This window comes from Protopterus annectens, chromosome 8.part0 (assembly GCF_019279795.1).
Source record: "Protopterus annectens isolate FY-2018-M chromosome 8.part0, PAN1.0, whole genome shotgun sequence".
Classification (NCBI taxonomy): Eukaryota; Metazoa; Chordata; order Ceratodontiformes; family Protopteridae; genus Protopterus; species Protopterus annectens.
In genome coordinates, this window is record NC_056741.1 from 561,106,284 (window position 1) to 561,120,359 (window position 14,076).

Below are 14,076 nucleotides of genomic sequence, written 5' to 3' on the forward strand. Positions count from 1 at the left end.
TAGGAAACCCTTTCCAAGATTAATTAATTCTTGTGTATTATTATTGTCTATTAATATTTTGTTTAATAATTTCTTTGAATCTGCATTACTGTTATTACTGTTATACAATTGTTTTGCTATGTTTCTACTCCTTCACTTGATATGTAACAAGAAGCTACTATCTAATGGCACCTAATGTGCACCTGCATTCTTTCTTCTTCTCCATGTCAATGACCACCTATAATGTATAAATTACTGTTTCTTATGTACACCATTTATCAATGTTCACTCTGTGGAGCTTTTCTCCCCGGACCTCCACTGAAAAAGGACCTGTGTCCAGTTTGAATTTCCCGGTAAACAAATATAAATACATAAATAAATAAATAATGTCAAGAATATAAATGGCAATGCTCAGATCTGCTCTGAACTACAACAGAATGGTATTAAATATACTGTTCCCAAGGATATTGCCAGTATCCTGGCAGATCAATTCAGTGCCAACTTTACCCCCCTCTCACCCCCTAAAGGTCCCATCTCAATAACGAAAGATTGCCAAATTCCAGTAATAATGACCACACAGGTAAAAAATGCACTCTCCAAAGCTAAGAATACAGCATCCATGGGACCAGATGACATGCCGGGCTGTGTACTACATGAACTACAAAATGAACTGGCACCTCACCTAAGTGTCATGTTTAATCATAGCCTCACCTCAAGCTTCGTGCCCACTGAGTGGCACACAGCTACAGTTATCCCACTCCAGAAGGGTGGATCCACCTTGGATCCTGGGAACTACCGCCCCATCAGTCTGACAAGCCTGATCTGCAAGGCCATGGAATGTATTATCATGAAACTTATAAACAAAGACATTGGCAACCTTCAAACTTTGGACCCCACCCAGTTTGGGTTCGTGATCTTGTCTCCTGAACTTGATTGACTTCTTCAAATTAATCTCCAAAGCTGTGGACAAGGGTAAGGCAGTCCACACAGTCAATCTGGACCTCGCCAAGGCCTTCAACAACATCTCCCACTCTGGAATCATAGATAAACTTACTAAGCTGGGCATTAATCCCTACATCACTTGATGGGTTGCCAATTGGCTTACTGACAGTACCCACACTGTAAAAGTAGCCGACTCCAAATCCAGCTCCAGCAAATGACAAGTGGAGTACCACAGGGTTTAGTCCTGGGGCCACTCTTGTTTGGCATCTACTTCTCTGAAGTACAGGCCAACACTAAGGGACTCTGGCTAACAATGTTCGCAGATGACTGCAAACTGGGAGCCATTATTGAATCCCCAAACGATGTGGATATTCTACAAAAGGGCTTTACAGAAACAGATGCTTGGTGCCAGAGCCATGGGCTCAAGCTCAATGCAAAGAAATGCATAGTTATCCCTTTTTGGGAAAAAACATGTACCTGTGAATTACCACATAGGTGGCAGTACACTAAACACCAAAAGTATGATAAGAAACTTAGGGACACAGGTGGACAGTGGTCTTACCTTTGATAATCACATCGCCACAACAGTCAGGAAATCCTTCTATGTGGCACACCTCATCACTAAGGGCTTTTCATCCAGAAAAAAAGGAAGTCATTGTCCCACTGTACTCATCACTCATTAGACCCATTATATAATACAATGCCCCATTTGGTATGTACCTCTCAAGACATCTGCAACAACTGGAAAGGCCACAGAAATACCTCACTAAAAGAATCACAGGCCTAAAGCAGGTGCCATATGCTAACTGTCTAAAAAAACTCCAGCTATACTCGGTCGCATATCGTCTACTCAGAGACGATCTCTGCTTAGCATACAAGGCCATGTCAAACCCAGAGCTGTTGGGCATACTGCACTTAAAGAAATCCCAATCCCTCAGAGCCAAATGCTCCAGGGATCTAAACCTTGTCATCACAATGAACAAAACATGCTGGAGGGATAGGCTCCTGACCCAGAGATTCCCCAGACTCTGGAATAGACTGCCCATACATGTTAAGCAGAGTGCCTCTTTGGCCCTCTTCAAAAGGAACCTTGACGATTGGATGGGAGATAGGAAATTTACCCTGGGGATCATGTCAGTCATCCTGCTAGAGAGGGGTCCAGGGAAGTAAATATTGTGGGAAGAAATAGCCAGGGAATTGTTATGGTTAGGCTTGTATAGGCCGTAAGGCCAATAGCCTAGTAACAACCTATGAACCTATGAACCAAGACTGAGACTGAAATTGGTCATTTATGATCAGTGATCTACCCCATTTAACAAATATAAATAAATAAATAGTGATGCTGATAGTTCCCCCACAGAGATTGTAGTCTAAATTTCCTTTAGAATACAATAGAAATTCCAAAGGGTGGATAAACGGGCCAACAACATGGACAGCATGTACAAAGAACTAGGAAGAAGCACCTGTGGGGAAGAAATATCATGGAGCTTGTGGGGAAGAAATATCATGGAGCTATGCAGAAATCACACAAGGATAAAACAGAACATATCAGGGACTTTCTGAAGAAAAGTCCTTTGGTGTGTTTGAAGGCAAAGGACATACCTCTCAACTTCTAAGCACAAGAAATCAGGAGAAAGCCAAAAATAAAGGGGTTATAAAGGCTCAAAATCAGGGACATACCTTGCATACTGTTCTTATAAACTTAGAAAGTTGTTAGAGCAATAGATTTTACATTAGTAATAGTTTTCTAAAGGATGTGAGGTCTGAAACTGAAATGCATTTCATTATTTATTGACTTCAGTCTTTAATGATTTGCCGGAAAAAACACGAATTGCATGAGGAACAGAACAAAAATCTGAGGCAAATCTGGACTTCCTGCAAAAATCTGGACAGTTGAGAGGTATGGGGATGTACAGCTATAAAAAATATGTTGTTTTGGGCAATTTTCTAATACCGCCTGAATTTAAGATGGCAGATGCAATACCGCTGGAATTTAAGACGGCAGATACAAGACCTATGATGCATCTTGGTGCTGAGACATTTGCAGATTTAAACTGTGAAACTCACAGACTGGCAGCTACATTTATTTTTTTTTTCCCTGTTAAAATTGAATTTTTGTTGTTGAAAATGTTTGTCTTAACTGAAATTAAGATTCAAGTTAACTAAGACTTTCATGCATTTAAATATATAGAAAGACACCTGTAAAACAATTGTAGAGCTGTGAACAAATATAACAGACAATGGAGTGGAATGGAGGTTGAGAACCTTGGTCAGTCCTGAACATTCAAGGTAATACTGTGTTGTCTGCCAACATTTGTATTATAAAAGAGACTAGGGGTAAAATATGGTACTGGGATCAACCTAAGAAATGCTTTTGGTGGAAGTATGAAGCATTTGATTAATGCATGTACTTTAAAATGTTGTACAGAACAGAGAAAGAAACAGCACCCAAGAAAGGAACGCAAACTTTTGTAGTAAATGTAAAAAAATGGGATATTTATTTGTGTTATGTGATTCAAAAAGAAAATGTTATATAAATGAATTAGAAATAGGAATTTTGATAAAAAGTGATTCAGAAAGTGTAGAAAAAAGTAAATGAGGTAATTGTAAATGAAATTAAAATAATGAAAATAAAATAATGAAACTAAAAATGAAGAGAGCTGATCATCAGAAGGAATGGATAAGTCTTTAGTATTATATGAGAGTCTAGGAACAAAAGTGGAAAAGGAAAGTAGTGGAGATAATGTCACTGAGGAGAAGGTGGAGAAGAAGGGAACAATGCAGAAAAAAGGATGCAAAAAAGAAGAGGGAAATTAAAGAAGGAAAGGGACATATAGGAAAAGTATAATTTTCTAGTTTTAAGCACTTTAATAAACAACTTGAAAAGATTAGTATTCATGGATTATTGTAAGAAGCACCCAGACAATTTTATATATGTTTTAAATACAGGAGATATGGAGTATGAGTAAATAAAACAATGTAAGCTATAGCAACGTAGAACGATAATGTGGTCACTGGGTGTTGATAAATATTCCAGGCTAGCAGTACTGATCAGTGATAAAAAGATGCAAATTATAAGCGTGCCAGTAATAAAACTAGGAAGATAGTTTTTTTATAGATATGACAATAAGGCAAAGAGAAATGAGACTGATAGTCATTTATATGTATATATACGGTTCCCTATCAGAAGCCTGAAACACTATAAGCCTGAAAATCAAAATCCTGAAACCAAAAGCCTGAAAATTCAAAATCCCGAAAACCCAAAATCCTGAAACTCAAAATCCTGAAAACACAAAATGGACATACTGACATCATTGTGGCTTTGCTATTGTTAGCCCTGTGGTGTTAGGTCATGCGTTGGGTTCAGGTAAGTGTGCGGTTGGTTTTATGTTAGGGTTAGGGGCGGTTTAAGTGAGTTAGGGTTAGGGCGCAGGTTAGGCATGTATGCAATAGTGACAAATATTGGGGTTAGGGCGGTTTAAGTGAGTTAGGGTTAGGGCGGGTCAGGTGAGTGTGCGATAGTGACGGACCTTAGGGTTAGGGTTAGGGTCAGGGTCAGTTGGTAGATATTAGTGTCTTTATAGTGACATATTAGCATTATTTGTGTTTTCAGGATTTTGGGTTTTCGGGATTTTGAATTTTCAGGCTTTTGGTTTCAGGATTTTGATTTTCAGGCTTATAGTGTTTCAGGCTTCTGATAGGGAACCATATATATATATATATATATATATATATATATATATATATATATATATATATATATATATATATATATATATAGTTGTTTATTTATTGAGATAGAACACTGATAAAATATGACCAGATGTAGCATTAGCCTTCCTTCTAGCAGAGCTCTTTCATTGTCTGTCAGGAGAACATTAGGAATTTTGCAGACATCAGCCTTACAGATTCTACAGCTCTCCGTTGACATGATGGAGCAGTCTGTTGAGGAATATATATGTTTCCATGGGAAGCAAAGGACAGACCACCACTACAGGCCAATATATGTGGTTCTTACTTAAGTAAGCAGCAGGCCATGCATAGCAGTGTCCATTGTTTTGTTCTGCATGCAATGCTAGACATGTCTTGGAAGTCTGGATGATGACCCCTATCTGTTACCTCCAGACTATGGCTGAGATGGCAAATAACATCATGCATTCATAGGCACAGAATATTATCAAATGTGTATTTGAAATTCTGAAAGGCTGTTTCTGCTGTTTGGATACATCAGGTTGTAGGTATATTGCAGCATGCACTTGAGACCCGCACTCAGTTATTTGCCATGTGTGCCATGCAACATAATATGGTAATGTGGAAGCAGTGAAGACATGGGAATATCGCAGAGCTGCCTAACAGACCTGTTTCAGCAATGGATGACAAGTCATGCACAGAGTCATCAGACAAAACAGCTGCAGTAGTATCCTGTGCAAGGCAGAAGTAGGCTAAACATGTTGCAGCCCTGACAAAGAGGCTGCATCTGTTCCACAACTATGGGCCTTCATAAAGACAGTACAGAATAAATCTGATGCATGCATCAATGCACCCAGACTATGTATTTGAGTGCACTTGCTGGCCAAACTGTGTATCAAACATTACCTTACCCTCGCAGGATAGCTGGGTAGGCAGGGAACAGTCATTATAATTTCACAGATGGGATGAAGGGCTAAGTCACAGATGACAGCAATGCTATCATATGGATAAGAGTCATGGGAGGTGGATGTGGTATGCATTCAGAAGGGTAGCAGGTTGGGAAGAAGTCAGGGATTACATCCTTCAGTGTTAGAATGGAGTCCCATGTCATGGATGTTGGCCATTGTACCATGTGGGCCTACAGTTGCAGGAGTAGATATAGTCTGTGTCAGGGATCTCATATCAGTTTAGGAGCATGTATGGCATCCCCAATGTCCTATGTTTGGAGCCAAAAGATGGTTGGCAACCATGGCACTGAAGATGGCTGCAGAGGAAAAGAGTGTTATGGAATTGCAGGAACCAGAGTGGCCAGCTTGGTGAGGTATCCCAGGGGTGAAGACAGATGTGCATAGTTGCCCATGGCCTTGAGACTGGCCAACCTAAGGTGTTGTGGCTGCTATGGCCAAGATGAAAGTGATGTAGTCTCTAAAAGAATGTGTGCTATTTGTGCAAGCCCAGTCTATGACAGTTTGTCATGCAACTGGATCTTAGTATGGCCATGTCCTATATGGTCAGCAAACGTACACTGAAGGGAGATCTTTTCCATATACCTCATGTGGAAGGATACCATGTTGGTTACCAAGGGATTGATCAAGTATGCATGCTCCAAGTCCTTATATGCAATGTCACGCTGTGTGCTTTTCAGGTCATCCTGCAGCCCACACATGTATGGCATGTCTTCACACGGGCCACGCAGCATGTTCACTATCTCCAATATGATGTGTGTAGCAGCTGTTGGTGCCTGGATCTCTGACCTGCACATTTGCTGACTTATGCCAAGTATATCAGGGTCAGGGAAATATTCAGATTAATAATGGTTCCAGACACCAACATGCCTCTTCCCTATAGTGAGTGTGCACACATTGGAGACAGCATCATTGATGGATGTTATTCTTGTTGGACTCCTGTATAGCTTGGATGGGGCTCACACTAACATTATGTTCATCAATAAACACAGATGATGCTGGAGGTTCAACCTGCTCCTCCACTATCATCTCATATGGTAGGAATGTTGGAAGGTCCTTTGTAATAATGTCGACAACAGTGTCATTGTGCCATCTGACTGTGCTAAGTGCATGTTGTCATCATCACCAAATACAAGTGACTTGCTGATATCAGGAATATACTGTCCTGTTGTGTTGGACACTCCTCTACTGGAACCTTCTTCTTCTTCTTTCGGCTGCTCCTGTTAGGGGTTGCCACAATGGATCATCTGTTTCCATTTCTTTCTGCCTTCTGCATCTTGCTCTGTTACACCAACCAACTGCATGTCCTCTCTCACTACATCCATAAACCTTATCTTACGCCTTCCTCTTTTCCTGTTACCTGTCAGCTTCATCCTTAGCATCTTTTTCCCAATATACTCTGCATCCCTCCTCAGCACATGTCCAGACCAACGTAATTTTGCCTCTCTGGCTTTGTCTCCAAACCTTCCAACCTGGGCTGACCGTCTAATATACTTATTCCTAATCCTGTCCATCCTCGTCACACTCAGTGCAAATCTTAACATCTTTAACTCTGCCACATCCAGCTCAGACTCCTGCCTTTTTGTCAATGCCACTGTCTCCAAGCCATATAATATAGCTGGTTTCACTACCCTCTTGTAGACCTTCCTTGGTACTCGTCTGTCACAAATCACTCCTGACACTCCTCTCCACCCACTCCATCCTGGCTGTACTCTCTTCTTCATCTCTCTTCCACACTCACCATTACTCTGAACTGTTGATCCCAAGTATTTAAACTCATCCACCTTTGCCACCTCTACTCCCTGCGTCCTCACCATTCCTCTATCCTCTCTCTCATTCACGCACATATATTCTGTCTTAGTCCTGCTGACCTTCATTCCTCTTCTCTCTAGAGCATATCTCCACCTCTCCAGGGTCTCCTCCACCTGTTTCTACTCTCGCTACAGATTATAATGTCATCTGCAAACATCATAGTCCACGGGGACTCCTGTCTGATCTCGTCTGTCAACCTGTCCATCATCATTGCAAATAAGAAAGGGCTCAGAGCTGATCCTTGATGTAATCCCACCCCCACCTTAAACGCATCCATCACTCCCACCACAGACCTCACCGCTGTCACACTACCCTCGTACATACCACTCTTACATACTTCTCTGACACTCCCAGCGTCCTCATACAATACCACAACTCCTCTCTAGGCACCCTGTCATATGCTTTCTCTAAGTCCACAAAGACACAATGCAACTCCTTCTGACCTTCTTTGTACTTCTCCATCAACACTCTCAGAGCAAACATCGAATCTGTAGTGCTCTTTCCTGGCATGAAACCATACTACTGATCACTAATCACCACCTCCCTTCTTAACCTATCTTCCACTGCTCTTTCTCATAACTTCATGCTGTGACTGATCAGTTTAATCCCTCTGTAGTTACTACAGCTCTGCACATCACCCTTATTCTTAAAAACTGGTACCAAAACACTTTTACTCCATTTCTCAGCTATCCTCTCACTTTCCAAGATTTCATTAAACAATCTAGTTAAAATTCCACTGCCATTTCACCTAAACACCTCCATGCTTCCACAAGTATGTCATCTGGACCAACAGCCTTTCCAGTCTCCATCCTCTTCATAACTATCCTTACTTCCTCCTTGCTAATCCACTGCACTTCATGATTCACTATCCAATCATCATCCAACCTTCTCTCCCTTTCATTCTCTTCATTCATCAGCCCTTCAAAGTACTCTTTCCATCTGCTCAACACCCTCTCCTCGCTTGTGAGTATGTTTCCCTCATTATCCTTTATCACCCTTACCTGCTGCACATCTTTACTAGCTCAGTATCTCTGTCTAGCCAATCAGTACAGGTCCTTTTCTCCCTCCTTAGTGTCCAACCTTTCATACAACTCTTCATATGCCTTATCCTTAGTCTTTGCCACCTCTCTCTGACAATCCCACTTCTTCTTCGCCAACCTCTTTCTCTATATACTCTCCTGTACTTCCTCATTCCACCACCAGGTCTCCTTGTCCTCCTTCCTCTTTCCAGATGTCACACCAAGCACCTTTCTAGCCATCTCCCTTACTAGCTCTGCTGTAGTTATCTAGCTATTTGGTAACTCTTCACTGCCACCCAGTTCCTGTCTTAACTCTTCCCTGAACTCCACGTCACAATTACCCTTTTTCAATTTCCACCATTTGATCCTTGGTGCTGCCCTGGGTGGCCACGGTGGTGCAGCGGTTAGCATTGCCACCTCACAGCAAGAGGTTCTCCAGTTCGATCCTCAGCTGGGGTGCCTTCTGTGCGGAGTCTGCATGTCCTCCCTGTGGTCGCGTGAGTTTTCTCCGGGTGCTCCGGTTTCCTCCCACATCCCAAAGACATGCTGTAGGTGGATTGAACACTCTAAATTGGCCCTAGGTGTGAGTGCGTGCATGTGTGTGCCTTCTGTGGAAGGTTGGGTGCCAGGCTGGCAACTCGACACCATAAAACTCTACTGCCAATCATGAGCGGACAGGTGATCTGCTGTGGCGACCCCTAACCGGGAAAAGCCGAAAGAAGAAGAAGATCCTTGGTGTTGCCCTCACAATCCTCCTCCTCTTCCTGATCACCAATGTCATCCTACAAACCACCATCCTATGCTGCCTAACTACACTTTCCCCTGCCACCACTTTACAGTCTCCAATCATCTTCAGACTGGCCCTTCTACATAATATATAATCCACTTGTGTGCATCTTCCTCCACTCTTGTATCTCACCCTATGCTCCACCCTCTTGTTAAAATACATATTCACCACAGCCATGTCCATTCTTTTTTGCAAAATCCACTACCACCTGACCATCAGCATTCCTTTGCTTAACACCATACCTACCCATCACTTCCTCATCCCCTCTGTTCCCTTCACCAACATGCCCATTGAAATCTGCTCCAATCACCACTCTCTCACCCTTGGGTACAGTCATCACCACTTCATCCAACCCACTCCAAAATTTTTCTTTCGTATCCATCGCACACCCAACTTGTGGAGCATATGCACTAACAACATTCATCATTACACCATCAATTTCCAGCTTCATAAACATCACTCTATCCGACTTTTCACCTCTAAAACACACTTAGCATACTGTTCCTTCAGGATAACCCCTACGCCATTTCTCCTCCCATCCACACCATGATAAAATAATTTGAACCCACCTCCGATACACCTAGCCTTGTTCCCCTTCCATCTGATCTCTTGCACACACAATATACTAACCTTCCTTCTCTCCATCATATCAGCTAGCTCTCTTCCTACACCAGTCATACTGCCAACATTCAAAGTTCCGACCCTCACTACCGCAGTCCTAGCTTTTACCTGCCTTCGGGCATGCCTTCCCCCTCTTCTCCTCCTTCGGCCAACAGTAGCCCAATTTATGCCAGCACCCTGTTGGCCAACAGTACTGGTGGCGGTCGTTGTTAACCCGGACCTCGACCGATCCGGTATGTATATCTGTACTGTTGTCCGCATGTATGATTTGGCAAAATTTTACACCGGATGCCCTTCCTGACACAACCCTCCCCATTTATCCGGGCTTGGGACCGGCACAAAGAAATGCATTGACTTATGCATCCCCAGTGGCTGGGTTACACTCTTCTACTGGAACCTGTGAAAATATAAATATAACATACTTGTGGCAGTGCTGAAATATATGCCTCACTAACAACAACACATAAAATACATACTGACATAGACCAATATTTGAATAGCATATGTTCACATAAGTCCCTTGTGGTGCAGGTTGCCACAAATGCTGCCCTGGAGAATAGCTATGCATAGGTGTTCTGCTGAATAACCCCTTTCACATGCTGGTTAGTGTACAACTTGACATCTACCTACTATTAGTAATGTAGTGCATCCTCTACAGATATTCAAGCAGTCATCACCAGCTTGACATTTACACCTAAGCTACTACCAGATATGAGAGCATGCTTACCAGACCTAGACAGAATTATTAGGAACTCTTCCACTTCTGTGAGCAACTTCTCCGTGGATGGTACACCTCCTGTGTTGGAACTTTCCTTGACAATGTCTTGTGCCTTGGTCTTCTTATGCAGTATTATATCATTAGCCCTGTGAAACACCTGTACCATTGTCCTATTATGATCTCCCACACCATTGATATCCAGCACCACTCCCTACAACTGTTGGTCCTGGAACGCCTTATTGATTTTACTTATTTTCCCAGAATGAGCATGTCATATATGTGTGTGTGTGTGTGTGTGTGTGTGTGTGTGTGTGTGTGTGTGTGTGTGTGTGTGTGTGTGTGTGTGTGTGTGTGTCTGTATGTGAACTGTAGTAATACTTCCATCTCTTGGGTGGTGAGTTTTTCCATCTATTGCTTTTCCCTTCAGCCCATGGCGTCACATATACACCTGGGGATTACAAATGTTGGTCAGAGTATGTAGGAGGGTGTTTTTGGCTAACCTCTATGTCTCAGCACTGCCCTTCTATTTTTGATCATATTGCTGTTTGCTGTTATGCTGTAACCCTTCCCACACTTTCTTGTGCCAACAGTAGCTATGAGCATGTTGTCACTGTCCATCTTCTGGCAGCACTGTGTTGATGACCATTAGTGCTATTCACATCCTGTGCCTCTCATCCTCTTGTTCACACATAGCTATGTCTCGTCTCCTACACAGGCTACATTGTTTCCCTTGCAGTATGACTTAAAACCAGACATGAAATGCCCAGGCTAGCAGCCCACAAAAGACCAAGATGCCATTTCTTTCCACTAGTTTATTGACCTTAAAAGTTAGTTGATGTAGTGCTTTTGTCTCTCAACTGGATACTTCATCAGAATGAAAACACATCCAACTAACAGGATTTAAATACTCCCAAAAACCAAACATAATTGGGTAAACAATAAAATAATTAAATAGTTCAATCAAACAATAAAATATTTAAAGAACCACTACAATAAAAACAGTCCCCCGGATTCACAAATCCTCCGTGTAAGACTAAATAAGTCTTACTCGGAAACTGCAGTTGAACGGTATGATGTCAGCGTGCCATGCATATTCATGAGGGCATGCTGACTCCACTCCAAGTCTAACACGGACCGTGCAGGAAGGCAGGGGGCATGTCTGACTGCCAAGCAGTCCAAAGGTCCATGCCCCTGCAAGTGTCTGAATTGTGCAATACCAACACACATGAGCGAGTCCGCTCAAATGTCTACATACCCAACACCACACTCCCTCACATTGTAAACTCCCAATACAGTTATAAAATGTAAAACCTTTAACTTATTTCTTATAATTCCCGATATAGCTGCCCGTATTTGCGCAGGTGTGCCCATTGCTTAGCTACAGTTAGCAATGTTGACATCGAAGAGCATAATAAGAAATGTTTATGCAAATTAAGCCAAATAGCAATAGCGTAGAGGTAGAGTGTACGCACAAAGAGGAGGCATTCACGGTTCTATTCCCCGCACACCCCTTTCTATTATATGTTTTAAATTAGTATATGAAATAATACCTGAAATATATGAATAAACTTTTAGTAAAAAGCATAGAAATGGCCTATGTATCAGTGAACAAAATATATACATATAGAAATATAAGAAGGAACTTGACATATAATTGCCCATAGCTAAGCAGCGTTTTACCCAGCGCAATATAGTTGCCCATAGTTAAGCAGCACTTTACCCAGCACAATATAGGTGCCCATAGCTAAGCAGCGCTTTACCCAGCACAATATAGGTGCCCATAGCTAAGCAGCGCTTTACCTAGCACAATAGTTTTGCGCGGAGCTGCGCATGGCGCCAACTAGCGCACCGTCGGGCAACGTAGAGCAAAGTTGAGCAAAGTCCCCTAAACACAGCCACACCCCCTAGCCTGTCTGGACAGTAGTAAAATAAAAAGCAATGACAAGGGTCGAACCCAGGACACTGTGCACCATAGTCAAAGTACTGAACCACCACACCATGACAGCTTTGCAGAAACATGCACTGTCAACATACATATACTTATGAATGGAAGTTTAACCATTGCTAAGCAGGTTTGCTGTTAGCCGAGAATTTTACAAAATGGCCAATCACAAATAAGTGTGGGAAATGAGGCATATTTAAGCCCCATAGGCAGGAATACTCGCCATAACTGATTGTGGTTCCCATTTGCAGTCAGAATGGCCAGTGCTGGAGAGGGTAATCGCTTTAGAGTGCAAAGGTGGGGCATTGAGGAGTCAAAATACATGGTTTGGCTCCTTGTCCATCGTCATGAGTCTAGACTCCTGCAGGGCCAGTTTCAAGGTACAGAGTTTAAAGCGGAGGCTTGGAACAGGTTAGCTCATGATCTCACCAGTGCCACAGGAGTCCCAAGGACTGGTGAGCAGGTCTGTCACCACCATTCAGACCTGAAGAGATGGAAGCAGGACTAACTGACCCGATGGATCCAGGAGGCCCGTCAAATGGAAAATGCCCCACTACTGAGTAGGTAGCCATGGAATGAAGTATGTAAGGAATGCTCTTGTAGTCCATATTATGGATAGGTATGGCTCAATATCCCTTCATTTACATTACAGCTGCAGGTGTCCGTGCCGTGAATCAGCAAGCCTATGCAGATAGGCTGCTAAGGCTGTGCCACCAGGCAGGCTAGTAATTCTTCTGCATGTATTATTATATAAAAGAAGTGAGAAAGCCTGAAAAAGAGTGGTGTAACCCATCAATAAAGGTCTAATAAGCCGTGAATAAAGTATCTGCATGTATTGTAATATAAATTAAGTGAGAGAGTGTGAAAAAGTGTTGGAACCCATTAATAAAGATATAATAGGTTTGGAATAAAAGTATTCTGCATGCACCAAAATATGAAATGAATGAGAGAGCCACTACAAAAGTGTGTAATGTAATTAATAAAGTAGAATGCCTGGACTGTGTCTGTTTCACTTTCTTTGATATGTTGTAATACCCTTGCATTATGGAGATAGTATCGTTGTATTAAATGCTGTCAATCCACAATTGGGTAGGTCCATATAAAGTGGATGAGGGGAATGCCAATAGCCCTTAAGCATATATACAGTCCTCAACTGTTGGTTCATGGCTAGTATGTACAGGTTAATCTGACACATGATTAGCTTGTGAATGTGATCCCCAGAAATGTCATTGTACTGCTAGAAATCTAGGGGTCTGTTTAAATGTAGCTGATAATGTCACTTGAAGACAGCCAGATATGTAGATATATGAATATGAATGAAATATATAAATATGTAGCAGTAACATCTGCATCTGGAACAGTTTGTATGTCAGATACAGGTCAGGTATATAAACAACTATCAAAACCCATTTCACAATTTCATGGACACTGCCTAGTGTAATAATACATGTAGGGGATATATACCTGCTGTCAGTAGGAATGTAGAGTGCAGCTATAAGTATATACAAGTTGTTAATGGATTTTTTTCAACCCTACTTTATGGTCATAAATAATGCCATTCCACAATTTAATGGGTATGTGTAATCTCAAAAACTTTGTTG